Raw genomic sequence first — 19,241 nt, forward strand, 5'->3', positions numbered from 1 at the left:
TTTCATGATAAAGGCACCAAAAGCAAAAATTGACAAGTGGGATCTAATTAAGCTTAAGAGCTTCTGCACAGCAAAAGAAACTGTCAAGAGAGTAACAGCCTATAAAACAGGAGAAAATTTTTGCAAGCTATGCATCTGACAAAGGTCTAATATTTAGCATCTGTGAATAACTTAAACAAATTTACACAAAAACACACCATTAAAAAGTAAGCAAAGGACATGAATAGACACCTTTCAGAACAAAACATACATGTAGGCAACAAGCATATGAAGAAAAGCTCAACATCACTGATCATCAGAGAAATACAAACCAAAACCACAACAAGATACCATCTCACACAAGTCACATGGGTCATACCATTCGACCCAGCAATTCCATTACTGGGTATATACCCAAAGGAATATAAATCATTCTGTTATAAAGATACATGCATGCATATGTTCTTTGCAGCACTATTCACAACAGCGAAGACATGGAATCAACCTAAATGCGCACCAATGGTAGACTGAATAAAGAAAATGTGGCACATATATACCATGGAACACTATGTGGCCATAAAAAAGAACAAGATCATGTCCTTTGCAGGAACACAGATGAAGCTGGGGACCATTATCCTTTAGCAAACTAATGCAGGAACAAAAAACCAAATACCACGTGTTCTCACCTATAAGTGGCAGCTAAATGAGGAGAACACATACATACATGGGGGGAAAAACAGACCCTAGGGACTACCAGAAGGTGGAGGGTGGAAGAAGGAAGAAGATCAGGAAAAATAACTAAGGGGCACTAGGCTTAATATCTGGGTGACAAATAATCTGTACAACAAACCCCCAGACACAAGTTTACTTATATAATCAACCTGCATGTGTATTCCTGAACTTAAAATAAAAGTTAAAAAATTATCACTTTGAGCTAATAATTTAATTTATAAAACTGTCCCCTAAAGATTTAACCAGCTACTGATACACTCAAATTCATTATATAGCCACTATCTAGCCAATACTTTGAAACAAAATGAATATTAAAAAATAGGAACCACACTCTTCTCACTTCTTTGCCCTTTCAATGAGGGATCCTAAGGGATACTTTCTATCGTCATTTCAAAGACCCTAACTGCATAAATAAGAGAGAGTTTTACTTATCTAATAGTTAATTCAGTAAAATATATTCAACATTATACACATAGACTGATTATATTGCTTGCAATATTGATCCTTTTTGTGTAATCTTAATATGAGCATATTAAGTAGCTGGGTTTAGACTGGGCCTTAAAAGAAAAGTGGCAAATAGCAAATAGAAAAGATTTTCATTTAGTTAATGAAGGTGATATCTTTATTGTTTCTCTTTTCTCTTTTGGATCTTTTAGTATTGTACTAGGAATATCAACAGCCAGAGAGGGAGCTATACTGTTTAGCAATCAAGACTTGATCACATTTTGAGTAACATTATTTGAGCATAAAAGTAATGATTTTCTTTCAAATATAGGCTTTTCAAAGATTTTCTCTATACTTTAGTGCGATTTTATTACATCTAAGGACGATGTTTCTCCTCTGCCCCAAGATAAACAAATTTTCCATTTTATGAAGTCAGCGGGGAGCCAGACTCAATTTATAAAAATTAACTTCACAGGGAACTTTTCCTAAGACTGACTATTGCCACATGAGGAAGTTACACTCTGGTAATCAAAGGCTCACTTGCAGAAAAAAATTAACCCTCTAGCATTAAGATGCCAGTAAAAAACTGAGAAAAAGATAAACTGTACTTTCTCTGAAAGAAACAAGGATTCTCATCTGATTGAGCACCATCTTTACATTTAGGATGGTATTCCTCAAAATCAGTGTGAAAGATTACCTTTTGGGAATCCAGGAAGAACATATTATAACCTTTATTTGCATTTACTTCTCATCACATCCCTTGTATCTACAGAACAACAATGGGAGAATTTTAAATAGTTATCACCTAATGTAAATGGGAATCTTGATTAAACCATTGCAGTGGCAAATCATTTCACCATATTCGTGGGCTATAACCTTTCTGAAAGCTTTAAAGAAATGAAATACAAAGAAAAGTCTTTGTGTTTTGCCTTGAAAATAAAAATGTAAGAATAAAGCAAAATAAAAGGTCTTTTTTTAATCCTACAGAATAATTTTCCTATGTCATGAATCCATTTTATAACAAATTATGGAGACTGTTAATTCCATGTTTCCTTAGTTTTTATGCACACATTCTTTTAAAATATGTAATATAATTAAAACAGAAGTGCTCATTACAATATGGCATCTTAAGATTGTTGCAGGCAGGTGACAATTATGATGTAGTTGCCATTTCTTTGGCATGAGCAAACATGAAAAGTGGCAACATCAGCTTACTGGGAGAGAACTCCGAGATAATAATGGGGCGTTCACTAGAAAAATGTTGCCCATGAATTTGATGACCCTGAGTTAGAAGGTAATTCAGGAAAGTCAGATGCTAGAAGTGAAGAAGTTTCAGAATAGGTTAACTCATTTATCTCACTTTTACTTTCTTTTTTATGCATGTACAAGAGTGACATACAATAAAAGTCTATAGTTAAGTAACTATAAGATTTCCTCCAATAAGTATAAAACAAAAATTTTAAGTGATAAGAAAGCATTGTATCAGTTTTATTGGCAGCATATTTTCTTTCTTATTAGTACCTAAAATAATGACTGTACAATCAACAATACCTTAGACAGATTCAATGAAATACGATACGCCCACTATAACACGTATGCTCTAGGTTATAAGAGAAAAACAATCCTAGCATTTGGTCTTCATCTTTTGCTTTTCTTCTGCTCTTTTCAGTGTCAGTATGTGTATGTTAATATAAGCCCCCTCATGCTGCTCCTTATGGCTGTTTTTCAAGTACTGGGAAATAAAATAAACAAAATAAGCTATCAGACTCCCCAGTAAAAGGCAGAGATAAATAATGCTAAAAGCAGGCAATATACATACTTACATAATGCAAGCAATATCAAAAAAGAATACCACAAAGTATTTTGAAATGGAACATAAACCAAGTCATAAGTGGAATCTAAGGTACAACAGAAAAGATGTATTTTACAAGACATTTGGAAAGTATTATCATAGAAGTGAATGTCTTTAGGAAGATAGTGATTGTTGCAGATCTTAAGGGCATAAGAAAAGAATATCTTATAGCTGATGTGAACAACAGCCTGCAAATTCTGGCATGCAAGCTTTCAGCATGATTTGGGGAAATCACTTCCAATCATTTTCCACTTCCCAAGCTAAATGTGCTGGGCTTGTCCTCAAGGCACATTTTAAAGGTACTGAGGATATCATTCCAGTCACCAGCCATCTGTCCACACTGGAAACCACCAACATATTTATTGGCTTTGCACACATAAGTTTCCTTCAGTGGCTCTGGTGCTCCTTTGACACATTTGGGACACAGATTCTTGGGCTGGGCTGTGAATACTTGGGCTCTGTGCCTAGTAAACTTAATATTCATCCTAGCCAACCAAGAATTTCCCACCTTCCTGGTGCACAGCCAAAACACTGAGCACTGTTCTCGGCTGCTCATATCCTTCTCAGGCTGGGGAAGAAAACTTGACTTTCTTTCTTATTTTTCTCAGTCATTCGCTTTTACTCTAACCCTTCTGGGACACCTACAGTCTCTCTTCAAATGGTTTGGGCTTTTACAAAAGACTAGAGAATCTCAGATTTACACAGATGCTGAATTATAAAAGGACCCTGTAGCTGCTTAAAAGGAAAAGTATGCTAAGGAGATATATAGGGAAGACACACACCAATTACAAATTATGGTGCCACATTTATGCTGGCATCTCTTACCTTCAGCTGCGCATTTCCTGGGTAATATCAATTAATCACAACAGTAGCCAAGAACAGCACAGTCCTGTTGCAGTAATCGCTTGAAACGCACTTGCTCACAGACTACAAAGCTGCCCAAGTCACTAAAAATACCACTGGACCATTGTGTTTATTACCATAGAAAGTGATAAATCATTGAAATATTTTGAAAATGTTTAAGTTAGGAGATATTTGTTAGGTATTGTCGAAATGCTAATCTTGTCTTTTTAAATCCTAGAAGTCAGTCTGTACTTTGCATCATTTTACCACTGTAATCCTGAAGTGAAACAACCATGGCGAAATAGTGCAGTGGAAGGAAGTTGTAGAATGCCAGTTTATGAGTTTGTTTATTCTGCAGAAATTTTACTGCTGCTCAAACTGACTGCTTCTTTAGTGCCTTAAATCAAACAGCATAATCTGTGGACTCAAGATCAGAACAATAAACTTCACTGAATTTACAGGCTCAGGAGAACAGCATTCAATAGGGCCTTTTATTATGACCCTAACCTGACAATGTTTTTCTGACTTTCATTGCTTCAAGAATTCACAGGAGAAATGCCAAAGCAGTATGTTGTTTTGAGTGTGAGCCCTACCCCCACTGTTAATCACACCAAATATTGAAGAAAACAACTCAGATAGGAGAGCACTACACAGTGGGACCTCTAAGGTGGGTGCAGAAAATTGTTCTGCTTCATGTTAACAAACACATTTTGAAAAATGGAGATGTAGAGCCATTTAATCATAATGCTCAGCTTTCTCACTTACAGACCTTGCATATTAGAATTATTACTCATCACTGGGGTGTTGATGGATGACATATACAGGTGAGTTATATAAGGACATAGAAACCAGCATAAAGAGGGCAGGAGAGTGCAGTTTAGAGTGGTTTTCCAGATTTTATATAATTTTGTACAAAGGAAACCTTTTAAAAATCTCACTTTTAATTAATTAATTAATCTCAATTTCCATTAATTTATTATTTATTAATTTAATATATAATCGTGTTAATGTTATGTAATTATATAGCAAACAATAGAAGTGGACAGAAGAAATAGGTAAGATAAAAATAAATACAAATATATTTCTAACGATTTCCACTGGTGTTGGTCACTGGCTTTGTAATCATGGAAACCCAAGTTCAAGTTTTCCTGATACTATTAACAATCCATATGAATCTGAGCAATTTTTGTAAGTTCTCTTGGCCTTATGGGGTTAGTAGTTAGAACAGGTTGTGGGCCCATAGCAAAAGCAGCTATCATAATGATGATGATCATCACTGATGATGTTTCTGGTTATCATTACCTTTCAGAGATTAGATAAACGTGGGAAGGATAGTCAAAGAACAGCCATAGCTCCCCCACTCCACCACCATCAAGGGGTTTCCGATTTGATCTTAAATAACTTTATTGAGAGGGAAACTTTGCCTTCCAACTCTTTTGGTTTGAGAAAAATTACAGGTTGAGATACAGAGTGATTTCTTTGTCCTCTTGTTCATTTCTATAAAAATATGCTAAAAATTTAGGATTGTGGGAGTAAGGCAGGAAGTTGTTGTCTGGGTCTTTAGCCCCTTTGAAATGAAGTTAACACTGGAAGAAGAGAATGTCTAGTAAACCTGAATATCATTTTGCAGATAATTGACATCTCTCTTTTACTGACTCAATCCATAAACACAGTATGTCTATTTAGATTTTTATTTGTTAGCTTCTAGTATCAGCATTTTGTTTACAGCATAAAGGTCCCGGACATGTCTTTTATGTTTTCAACTAAGTTGTGTGTGTTTTGTTTGGTTGGTTGGTTAATGATGAAATGGTATTCTAATTTCAGTTTCAACAGGTTCACTGCTAGAATATAGAAATAGAGTTTATTTTTGCATGTTGATCTTGTGTCCTGAAACTGTTGAACTTATCTAATTAATTCTAAGAGAGCTTGGTTAATTGAATTTTCCACATTCATGCCATCTGCAAACAGGGGCAGTTTCTTTTTTTTTTTTTTTTTTTTTCCTAATCTTTATGCCTTTTTTTTTTTCTTGCTTTATTGTGCTGGCCAGAAATTCCAGCATGACCACTGAATAGCAGTGGTGAGAGCAGACATTCTTACCTTTTTTTTTTTTTTCTGTTCTTAGGGGAAAAACATTTAGTCATAGTAATTAACTATAATTTTAGCCGTTAAGTTTTTTTGTAAATATTTGTTATCAAGATCAGAAAATTGACCACTATTTCCAGATTTCTGAGAGTTTTTGTCATGAATGGGTGTTGGATTTTGTCAAATGCTCTTTCTGAATCTGTTGATAAAATCATGTTATTGTTCCTTGGCCTGTTAATATGATTTTATTGATTAATTTTACAATATTAAAACCACCCTGACCCTGTAATAAAGCATACTTGGTCATAGTGTATAATTCTTTTTATATATTGCTAAATTATATTCACTAATGTCTTATCAAGGATTTCTGCATTATTTTTGAGAAGGATATTGATCTGTCATTTTCTTTTTTTAGTCTTATTTGGTTTGATATCATGTTGTGCTGGTCTCATAAAAGATTATTCTCTTTCTAGCAGAGACTTTGTAGAATTGATGTTAATTCTATTTTAAACATTTGGTAAAATACTCTAGTAAAACCATCTAAACCTGGAGATTTCTTTTTGAGGGGTATCTACTTATGAATTTAATTTCCATAATAATTACATGGCTATTTAAATTATCCATTTCATAATGAATGCATTGTGGTTGCTTGTGTTTTTAAGGATTGGTCCATTTTTTCAAAGTTGCTAAATTGATGGGTGTAAAGATATTTACAGTATTTCCTTACTATTCTTTCCATTCCTTCAGAGTCTGTGGTAATATTTGCTATTTCATTCTTAATATTAGCATTTTGTGTCATCTTTTTTTAGTCATGCTAGAAGTTTGCAAATTTTATTGATATTTTCCAAGAAGCAGCTTTTTGTTTCATTGATTTTTAAAAATTTTTTTGTTTTCAATTTTGTTAATTTATAATTTTATCTTTATTATTTTTTCCTTCTGCTTGCTTTAGGTCTACTTTGATTTTTTTTTAAGTTTCTTGAGGGACTTAGATTATTGATTTTGGAACTTTACCCTTTTCTAATATAAGCATTTAGTCCTGACTTAGATTATTGATTTTGGAACTTTACCCTTTTCTAATATAAGCATTTAGTCCTATGAATTTCCCTCACAGCATTGTTTTAGTTTAATACAACAAATTTAGATGTTGCATTTTCATTTCTATTCAGTCCAATGTATCTTTTAAATTTTCCTTTAAGACTTCTTCTTTGATTCATGGATTATTATGCAGTATGTTGTTTAGTTTCCAAGTGTTTGGATATTTTCTCACTGTCTTCCTGTAACTGATTTCTAGTTCGATTCCATTGTGATAACAGAAAGCAGTCTGTGTGGTTTTAATTCCTTTAAATTTGTCGATGTTTGTTTTATGGCCAAGGATATGTTCTATCTTGGTAATATGTTCTGCGGTAATTTGAAAAGGCTGTGTATTCTTCTGTGGTTGAGTGGAGTGTTCTATAAATGCAATTACACCTGTTGGTTGTTGGCAGCGTTGAATTGTTCTATATATCTTTGCTGAATTTGTGTCTAAGTTGTTTAATCGGTTATTGAGAAGGGATTTTAAAGACTTCAACTATAATTGTAAATTTGTTTATTTCTCCTTTAAGTTATGTCACTATTTTCTTCATATAGTTTGTAGCCTTGATATTAGGTGAATAAACATTAAGGATTGCTATGTCTTCTCAAAAGATTGACCCTTTTATCATTAAATAATATCCCTTTCCATCTCAGACAATTTTGTTTGCTCTGAAGTCTACTTTATCTGATATTAATACAGTTACTCCTGCTTTCGATTAATGTTTGCTTGCTATATTGTTTTCACCTACTTATATTGTGATATTTGAAATAAATGTATTTAAACAACATACAGTTGGGTCATTTTTTTGTTTACCTCCTATTAATCTCTGTCTTATAATTGGTAGACTTAGACCATTTATACTTAGTGTAATTATTCATATGTTATGGCAAAAATCTGTCATTTAATTTTTTAATAAACTTTTAATGTTAGAATAGTTTTCTATTTGCCAAAAAAGTGAAGATATTATATATACTCAACACCTGTTTCCCCCTATTATTAACATCTTACTTTAGTATGATATGTTGGTTATAATTTGTGGATAAATATTGATATTTTCACATTGGTGAATATTAAATAAAGTCCCTTCTCTTTATTCAGTTTCCTTAGTTTTAATGTTATTTTTCTGTTTTAGGATGCCATCCAGGAACCACATTACGCTTAGTTGTTATGTTTCCCTAGGCTCCTCTTGACTGTGTCAGTTTCTCAGACTTTCATTGTTTTTGGTGTCTTTGACAGTTTGAGGAGTGCTAGTCAGGTATTTTGTAAAATGTTCCTCAATTTGGCTTTGTCTGATGTTTCTCTCAGGATTAGACTGGCGTTAAGAGTTTGGGGAAGGAAGACCACAGAAGTAAGCACCATTCTTATGACATCATATAAATGGTACTAGCAACATAATTTGTCACTTTTAATGTTAACATCGGTCACCTAGTGAGATAGTGTTTTGCATGTTTCTCAAGTGTAAACTCGTTCTCCCTGCCTGACTTCCATACACTACTCTTTGGAAGGTTATGTGTGTCCCTCATACTTAAGTAGTGAGGAATATGCTCCACTTCATTGAGGATGAAATATCTATATAAATTTTTTAAATTCTTCTGTATGAGACATTTGTCTCTTCTCCATTTATTTATTTAATCGTTATTTACATCAGTATGAACTCATGAATATTTATTTTATACTTTAATTTATAATTCAATATTATTTTATTTATGTATTTACTCAGATTACTCTAACTTTGGGCACTGGAAACATTTTCAATTGGTTCTTGTGTTCTTTTGGCATACTCATCATTGTGAGTTCATTGTTGTTGTTGTTTCCTCTAGTTGATTTTTGGTTCTGCCTGAATTATTCAACTACCCACATTTTTCTGCATCTGGGGATGATGCAAACCAAAACCAGAACATAACCACATTTTTCCTATTTCCCCTGAACCTCTCAGGAGGCTATTGTATATAGTACAACATTTCTGCAGATGCCACGGTAACAAGGATGGAGACTTCACAGCCCAGCGTCTGTAACACTGCTTCCCACGCTATTTTTGGGTTACACCTACTATGGGGAATTTTTCAAGGTGGAAATCTCTTATAAAGATCTTGCCCCAACCTCCCAAACTCACCAGCTGCTAAGGCTCCCAGAGTCTCCTCACATTTCCCTACAACTCCATCTGCTACCCACTCCCAAAACGTTAGATCTTTCAGACCAAGTTTCCACATCCCCACCCTCAGTTCACACCTCCTGAGTGCTGTCTTCCTCCCATCTGATGCCACCTTCCTCTAGAACATTCATAGGAAAGGGGGCTTGTCATCTCATGTGCATTCCAGTGTTTAAATTAAAATGCTGAATGATGGTTGTATAAATCCTCATAATCACAGTACTAAGCTCTTAACAAGCAGCTAAAAACACTCTAACTACTCGGTTGAATGGTTATGTTTTTCTGGCACCTATACCCCACAGGTATGACTGTGAGTACACTTGTTCTAGGACCTTGGCCCTGCCGGCGTTGCCTCTACCCTAGCACCCCCATCAGACATCCATCCCCCCGAAAATGGCTGCACAGATGGCCATTTACCTGTTCAACGCAAGAATTTCTCTCCTTTGTGTCCCTTTCCTGCAGCTTGGCCATGTACCTCCTATTGCCACAGGGCATTGCCTTGATGAGGCTCCATTCCAGTGAGACACACCTGGGTTGAAATCTCAGCTTAAAACTTCACAGTTGTGTGATCTTACCCAGGTTCCATTTCCTTCAGAGCTTGAATTTTCTCGTCTTTGAAACAAAGTACCTCTGCTTTCGCCGTGATAAGGTAAGACTCTCTTCTATTCTGCTCTGAAACATCATGAAACACAGCTCAGCATGACAGCTTGTTCCACATATTGAATAGCCACTGACTACTCACTCTTCTCTCTCTGTCCTGTGTACAGCAAACCCACCTCTCACCTGTTCCAACTCTCTCTGTACCTCTATTCTTCAATAAGCCACCCCAAACAACATATCATTCCCCAAAAGGCCTTGACACAGGGAGTCAGTGGCTCTCTAAAATATTTTTCCTCTCCTGCTGGACAGCCTGGAAAAATATGAACCTCCCTCAATCTGTAGTTCAAACATCACATTCACCTACTCACCTTCCCTGAAGTACCCACATATTCTTCTCATAAGAAACTAGTATAGACCTATGTCTACAAGAACCTCCTTAAAACATGATGCTGAGATTGGACTTCAATTGATTCCATCACCCAGGTACTGAGCATAGTACACAATAGTTAGGCTTTCAATCCTTTCCCCTCTCCCTCCTTCCTTTCTTTTGGAGTCCCTAGTGTCTATTGTTGCCATCTTAATGTCCATGAGTACCCATTGTTTATCTCCCACTTATAAATGAGAACATGTGTATTTTGTTTTCTGTTTCCATATTAACTCACTTAGGATAATGGCCTCCAGCTGCACCCATGTTGTTGCAAAGGACACAGTTTCATTCTTTTTTATGACTGCATAGTGTTCTGTGGTATATATTTACCATATTTTCCTTATCCAATTCACTTTTGAAGGGCACCTAGGTTGATTCCATGTCTTTGTTACTGTGAATAGTGCTACAATAAACATATGAGTGCATGTGTCTTTTTGGTAGAACAGTTTTTCTTTGAGTATATACCCAGTAACAAGACTGATGATAGTTCTAAGTTCTTTGAGAAATCTCCAGAATGCTTTCCACAGTTGCTGAACTAATTTACATTCCTACCAACAGTGTGTAAGGGTTCCCTTTTTTCCACAGCCTTGCCAGCATCTGCTGGTTTTTTCACGTATTATTACTAGCCATTCTGACTGATGTGAGATGGTATCTCACTGTGGTTTTGATTTGCATTTCTCTGATGCTTAGTGATGATGAGCATTTTTTCATATGCTTGCTGGCCGTGTGTATGTTTTCTTTTGAGAAGTGTCTGTTTGTTTCTTTTGCCCATTATTAATGGGATTATTTGGATTTTGCTGGTTCAATTGTTTAAGTTTCTTATTGATTCTGGATATCAGACCTTTGTCAGATGCATACTTTGAGAATATTTTTCCCATTCTGTAGATTGTTTACTCTGTTGATAGTTTATTTTGCTGTGCAGAAGTTCTTTGGTTTAATTAGGTCCTCTTGTCAATTTTTGGTTTTGTTGCAATTGCTTTTGAGGACTTAACCATGAGGACTTAATCATGAAATCTTTCCCAAGTCTGATGTCCAAAATGGTGTTTCCCAGATTTTCTTATAGAATTCTTATAGCTTGAATTCTTATTACATTTAAATCTTCAATCCATCTTGAGTTAATTTCTGTATATGGTAAATGGTAGGGGTCTAGTTTCATTCTTCTGCCTATGGCTAACCAGCTATCGAAGCACCATTCATTGAATACAGAGTCCTTACCCGCATTGCTTATTTTTGTCAACTTTTTTTGAAGATCAGATGGCTGTAGGTCTTCAGTGTTATTTCTGGGTTTTCTATTCCATTCCATTGGTTAATGTGTCTATTTTTGTGCCAGTACTATGCTGTTTTGCTTACTGTAGCCTTATAGTGTAGTTTGTAATTTGGTGGTATGATGCCTCTGGCTTTGTTTTTTTCTTGTTTTTTGGTTGTTTTGTTTTGCATTCTGCTTAGGATTGCTGTGGCTACTTGGGCTCTTTTTTGGTTCTATATGAATTTTAAAATAGTTTTTTTTCTAGTTCTGTGAAAAATGACCTTGGTAGTTTAATAGGAATAGCATTGAATCTGTAGATTGCTTAGGGCAGTATGGCCATTTTAACAATATTGATTCTTCCAATCCATGAACATGGAATGTTTTTCCATTTGTTTGTGTCATCTATGATTTCTTTCAGCAGTGTTTTATAGTTATTTTTGTAGAGATCTTTCACCTCCTCGGTTGGATGTATTCCTAGGTATTTTTTTGTGGCTATTATATGTAGGATTGCATTCTTGATTTGGCTCTCAGCTTGAATGTTATTGGTGTATAGAAATGGTACTAATTTCTATACATTGATTTTGTATCCTGAAACTTTACAGAAGTCATTTATCACTTCCAAAAACCTTTTGGTAGAACCATTAGGGTTTTCTAGGTATAAAATCATACATCAGCAGAGATAGTTTAAATGCTTCTTTTCCTATTTGGATGCCTTTTATTTCTTTCTCTTGCCTAATTGCTCTGGTAAGGACTTCCAGTACTACGTTGAGTAGGAGTGGTGAGAGCGGGCATTCTGTTCTTGTTCCAGTTCTCAAAGAGAATGCTTCCAGTTTTTGCTCATTCAATATGATGTTAGCTGTGGGTTTGCCACAGATAGCTCTTATTATTTTGAGGTTAGTTCCTTGGATGCCTAGTTTTTTAAGGGTTTTTAGCATGAAGGGATGTTGGATTTTATTGAAAACTTTTTCTGTGTCTATTAAGATGATGATATAGTTTTTGTTTCTAATTCTGTTTATGAGGTGAATCCCATTAATTAATTTGCATATGTTGAACCAATCTTTCATCCCAGGAATGAAGATGCCTTGATCATGGTTCATTAACTTTTTGATGTGCTGCTGGATTCAGTTTGCTTGTACTTTGCTAAGGACTTTGGTGTTTATGTTCATCAGAGATATTGGCTTGTTGTGTCTTTGCCAGATTTTGGTATCAGGGATCACAGAATGGGTGGCTTCATGGAATTAGTTAAGGAAGTATACCTTCTCCTTGATTTTTTGGAATAGTTTCAGTAGGATTGGTACCAGCTCTTCTTTCTGTGTCTGTTAGAATTTGGCTGTGAATCCAACTAGTCTGGGGCTTTTGGGGGTTGGTAGGTTTGTTTTTGTTTTTATTTTGAGACAGGGACTTACTTTGTTGCCCAGGTTGGAGTGCAGGGGCACAAACTTGGCTCATTGCAGCTTCAGCCTCCTAGGCTCAAGCAATCCTCCCAATTCAGCCCCCCAAGTAGCTGGGACTACAGACCCATGCCACCAGGCCTGGCTAATTTTTGTATTTTTTGCAGAGACAGGGTTTTGCCATATGGCCCAGGCTGGTCTCAAACTTCTGAGCTCAAGTTGTCTGCCTGCCTCAGCCTCCCAAAGTGCTGGAGTAACAGGCATGAGCCACTGTGCCTGACCAGGTATTTTATTACTGATTTAATTTTGGAACTCAATGTTGGGCTGTTCACGGTTTCCATTTCTTCCTGCTTCAATCTTGAGAGATTATTTCCAGGAGGAGTTTATCCATCTCCTCTAGATTTTCTAGTTTGTGTGCATAAAGATGTTCATAATCATCTCTCGTGATCTTTTGTATTTCTGTGGGATCAATTGTAATGTCACCTTTTTCATTTCAGATTTGGATATTGAATCTTCTCTCTTTTCTTCTTTGTTAATCTACCTAGCACTTTATAGATCTTCTTTATCCTTTCAAAGAACCCACTTTTGGTTTCATGTATTCTTTCTATGTATTTTGGAGTCTCAATTTGCTTAAGTTTCACTCTGATATAGTGGGGTTTTTTTCTGCTAGTAGCTTTGGTATTACTTTGTTCTGTTTTTCTAGTTTCTCTAGGTGTGATGTTAGGTCATTCATATGAGATCTTTCTGACTTTTTGAAATAGGCATTTAGTGCTATAAACTTTCTTCTTAACACTGTGCTGCATCCCACATATTTTGGTATATTTTGTGTCTGTTTTCATTTCAAATAATTTTTTATTTCTGCCTTAATTTTGTTATTCACCCAAAAGTAATTCAAGAGCAAATAATTTAATTTCCCTGTAATTGTATGGTTTCAAGAAATCTTCTTGGTATTAATATATATTTATATTCTACTGTGATCTGAGAGTATGGTTGGTATGATTTCAATTTTTTAAAATTTACTGAGACTTCGACTTCCTTTATGGCTGAACATGTAGTCCATCTTGGAATTTGTTCCGTGTACAGATAAGAAAAATATATATTCTGTGTTTGATGGGTGGAGTCTTTGGTAGATGTCTATTAGGTCCAATTGATCAAGTTTCACATTCAAATGCAGAATTTCTCTGTTAGTTTTCTCCCCCTATGATCTGTCTAATGCTGCCAGTGGGGTGTTGAAGTCCCTGACTATTATTGTCTGGTTGTCTAAGTCTTTTCATAGGTCTAGTAGTAATTGTTTTATGAATCTGGGTACTTCATTGTTGGGTGCATATATATTTAGAATAGTTAAGCCTTTTTGTTTAACTGAACACTTTATTATTATGGAATGCCCTTCTTTGTCCTTTTTCACTGTTGTTGGCTTAAAGACTGTTTTATGTGACACAAGAATAGCAAACCCTGCATTTTTATGTGTTCCATTTGCATGATAGGCCTGCTGTAACCCTTTACTTTGAACCTAGGTGTTGTTATATGTGAGATGGGTCTCTTGAAGACAGCAGATGGATGGGTCTCGTTTTTTTATCTAACTTGCCGTTCAGTGACTATTAAGTGGGGACATGTAGACCATTTAAACTAAAGGTTAATATGTTTATGTGAGGTTTCTGTCTTCCCTCATTTCCTGGATTGCTTTAGAAATTTCTTTGTGCTGATTCCCAACCTTGTCTTAGATCTCATTAAACCTACTTGCAGTCCGATATGGTTTAGCACTGTGTCCCCACCCAAATCTCATCTGTAGCCCCACCCAAATCTCATCCCATAATTCCCACACGTTTTGGGAGGGACCTGGTGAGAGATGATTGAACCATGGGGGCGGTTCTTTCCCGTTAATGGGTCTCACAAAATCTGATGGTTTCAAAAACAGGAGTTTCTCTGCACAAGCTCTCTCTTTGCCTACTACCATCCACATAAGATGTGACTTGTTTCTACTTGCCTTCTGCCATGCTTGTGAGCCCTCCCCATCCATGTGGAACTGTAAGTCCATTAAGCCTCTTTCTTTTGTAAATTGCCAAGTCTCAGGTATGTCTTTATCAGCAGCATAAAAATGGACTACTACAGTATATTGGTACCAAGAGTGGAGTGTTGCAGAAAAGATACCCAAAAATGTGGAAGTGATTTGGAGCTGGCTAAGAGGCAGAGGTTGGAACAGTTTGGAGGGCTTGGAAAAAGACAGGAAAATGTAGGAAAGTTTGGAACTTCCCAGAGACTTGTTGAATGGCTTTCAGAAAAATCCTGATAGCAATATGGACAATAAAGTCCAGGCTGATGTGGTCTCAAGTGGAAATGAGGAACTTTTTGGGAATTGTAGCAAAGGTGACTCTTGTTACGTTTTAGTGAAGAGACTGGTGGCATTTTGCCTCTGCCCTAGAGACTTGTGGAGCTTTGAACTTGAGAGAGATGATTTAGGGTATCTGGTGGAAGAAATTTCTAAGCAGCAAAGCAAGAGGTGACTTCAGTGCTGTTAAAGGCATTCAGTTTCAAAAGGGAAACAGTGTAAAAAAAATTTGAGAGGTGCATTACCATTTGGAAAATCCACAGCCCGAGAATGCAATAGAAAAAAAATTCATTTTTTGAGGAAATATTCAATCCAGCTGCAGAAACTAAAGAGAAGCTGAATATTAATCACCAAGACAATGGGGAAAATGTCTCCAGGGCATGTCAGAGACCTTTGCGTAAGCCCCTTCCATCACAGGCCCAGAGGCCTAGGAGAAACAAGTGGTTTTATGGGCAAGGCCCAGGGTCCCCATGCTGTGTGCAGCCTAGGGACTTGGTGCCCTGTGTCCCAGCTGCTCCAGCTGTGGCTGAAAGAGGCCATTGTAGAGCTCAAGCCATGGCTTCAGAGGGTGCAACCCTCAAGCCTTGCCATCTTCCATGTGGTATTGAGCCTGTGAGTGTACAGAAGTCAAGAATTGAGGTTCGGGAACCTCCACCTAGATTTCAGAAGATGTATGGAAATGCCTGGATGCCCAGGCAGAAGTTTGCTATAGGGGCAGGGTCCTTATGGAGAACCTCTGCTAGGGCAGTGCAGAAGGGAAATAAGGGGTGGGAGCCCCCACACAGAGTCCCTACTGGGGCACTGCCTAGTGGAGTTGTGAGAAGAGGGCCACTGTCCTCCAGACCCCAGAATGGTAGATCTACTGACAGCTTGCACCGTGTGCCCGGAAAAGCCAACACCAGCCCCTGAAAGCAGCTGAGAGGGAGGCTGTACCCTGCAAAGCCACAGGGGTGGAGCTGCCCAAGACTCTAGGAACCTACCTCTTGCATCAGCATGACCTGGATATTAGACATGGAGTCATGGAACATCATTTAGGAGCTTTAAGATTTGAATGCCCCACTAGATTTTGGACTTGCATGGAGCCTGTAGCCCCTTTGTTTTGGCCAATTTCTCCCATTGGGAATGGGTGTATTTACCCAATGCGTGTACCCACATTGTATCTAGAAAGTAACTAACTGTTTGTGATTTTACAGGCTTGTAGGTGGAAGGGACTTGCCTTGTCTCAAATGAGACTTTGGACTGTGGACTTTTCAGTTAATGCTAAAATGAGTTGAGACTTTAGGGGACTGTTGGGAAGGCATGATTGGTTTTGAAATGTGAAGATATGAGATTTGGATGGGCCAGAGGCCGATGATATGGTTTAGCCCTGTGTCCCCACCCAAATCTCACCTTTAGCTCTCATAATTCCCACATGTTGTGGGAGGGACTCAGTGGGAGATGACTGAATCATGGGGATGAGTCTTTCCTGTGCTATTCTTGTGATAGTGAGTGGGTCTCACAAGATCTGATGGTTTTACAAATGGGAGGTTCTCTGCACAAGCTCTCTCTTTGCCTGCCATCATCCACATAAGATGTGACTTACTTCTCCTTGCCTTCCGCCATGATTGTGAGGCCTCCTCAGCCATGTGGAACTATAAGTCTATTAAACTTCTTTCTTTTGTAAATTGCCCAGTCTTAGGTATGTCTCTATCAGCAGCATGTAAATGGACTAATACACCATTCATGTTTTGAATTCTTCATCTTTCATTTCTGAGTTTCTATTTTCATGAGGGATCATTGCTGGAGAGCTTGTGTTATCCTTTGGTGGTGGTACTACTTTAGATTTTTCATGTTGCCAGAATTCTTACTCTGGCTCTGTCTCATCTGGAGATGTTAGCACTTTCAATTTTTGTAATTATTTTCATGCAGGTAGGATTTTTTTTTCCTTTTCTCTCTCTCCTTATATTATTGTTTCCTTCTTTCCATTTTCCTTTCTCCCTATGTAGTGTAACTATAGAGAATGCTGAGTAGGGTCTTTTGGGTTTGTTTCTATACCCCTATACATGTTTGTTGGCAGGTTTTATATTGGGCTATGAAATTTGACCTACAATCAGTAGACAGCGCCATGCTGTACCACAATCTATGCAGAGGAAGAGTGGGGAGGGTCAGGCTGCTGGTCCAGACAATTGGGTGTTCCAAATGTCTGGATTTCTGCCTGTGGGTAGAGATGAAAGGGCCCCACTGCACCATTATCTATGTCCATGAAGAGTGGGGATGCCCAGGCTGCTGGTCCAGAAAATCGAATGCTCTGAATGCCTCAAATTCTGCCTGGAGGTGGAGCAGAGAGGACCCTGCTGCACCACAATCTCAGGGGAGCAGGCTGGGCTACCCAGAATGACTAATGCAGACCTATTCCAAGTCATCCAGCTGGTCCTGGCTACCAGTCTTATCATCCAGGAGAAACTGCTGCTGTAGTAACTTTTCTTCTGCCCCAGGCCTACAACAGGGAATAGCACAATTTCAGTGCCTACTGCTAAGGCATTTTCCACAGTTCTGACTGAATCATGGGGACAGGTCTTTCCTGTGCTGTTCTTGTGATAGTGAATGGGTCTCACGAGATCTGCCCCACTCTAGAGCAAGTGCTCCAATCTCTGGCCCAAAACTAAAATGACTACACAGCCATGCTGCCAGGTCGCCAAAGAATGACTAACTTTGTATGTTCCTGGATTAAAAATGGCATCCTGCTCAGCATCCCAGGTCTGGGGAAATGCCTGCAGCTTTTCCCAGTGTTTCTCTTTCACAGCATTTCTAAGGCTCTCTCCAACTTAGCTCCACGGCTTCGGAGAAACAAAGTGCTCTCCCTTAGCCTGGATTGCTTGGATCCCCAGGGGAAAGATGAGTCACAGAGGGAGGCTCTCTGCCTCTTTTGCATACTGGAGCTTCACTCACTTTTATCAGCTGGATGCCATCACAGGGGCTCTTTGCCCACGTTCTCCTCCCCAGGACCTGGTGTGTCCTTCACAATTCCAGTGGATTCCCATTTTCCTTCTTGCATTAAAGCTCACAGAGTTGACCTTTATACATTATATCATTATTTCCAAATGACTGAGGAACCAAAAAGCCTCTTATCTGCCATTTTGGAAAAAAAAATCTTGCTGTATTTCAAATAGATAAAACAATCTTTGTAAGAAATAGAAACAGAAATTGGCAAAATTACCATCGTTGTAGGAAACATTATATATTCTCTCAGCTTTTGAGAGAAGAGAGAAAAAAATAAATAAGAATATGGATTTCATTAAATAGGTACAAAATTTAAATACAAATTATATATACAGATATATATCATATACAGTAGTCCCCCCCTTATCTGCAGTTTTCTTTGTCATCGTTTTAGATACCTGTGGTCAGCCAATGTATAAAAACATTAAATGAAAAAATTCTGTCATGCCTGAGATATGAGTTGTCCCTTTTACTCAGCCTATCTATGCTGTAGATGTTTCCTGTCAATTAGTTACTTAACCCTCTCAGCTGTCAGATTGACTGTTGTGGTATTGAAATACTTGTGTTCAAGTTCAATAGTAACTGAATGTTCCCTCATAATGTCGACATCATTCACCTCACGTCACCTCATCATGTAGGCAGCATATTTTCTCACATCATAGAAAGAAGGGAAAGGCATAGTACAATTGGATCTTTTGTGTGTGTGTGTGAGAGAGACAACATTCATGTAATTTTATTACATTATATTTTATAATCATTATATTTCATTTTTAATTGTTGTTAATTTCTTACCGTGTCTAATTTAAAATTTTAACTCTATTATAGGTAGGTATGGTATAGGTTTAAAAAGTGTATGTAGGATTCAGTACCACCTAAAGTTTTAGGCATGCACTGCAGTCTTAGAACAGATCCTTCACAGATAAGGAGGGACTACTGCATATATATGTTGCATGTGTATATTGTATATACATATATATACACACACACAGTCATGTGTTGTCAGCTAATGATAGGGAAACGTTCTTAGAAATACATCATTAGGCAATTATATGCACAGACATCATACAGTGTACTTAAACAAACCTAGATGGTATAGCCTACTACACACCAAGGCTATAT

The sequence above is a fragment of the Pongo pygmaeus genome, chromosome 8 (assembly GCF_028885625.2).
Source record: "Pongo pygmaeus isolate AG05252 chromosome 8, NHGRI_mPonPyg2-v2.0_pri, whole genome shotgun sequence".
Classification (NCBI taxonomy): domain Eukaryota; kingdom Metazoa; phylum Chordata; class Mammalia; order Primates; family Hominidae; genus Pongo; species Pongo pygmaeus.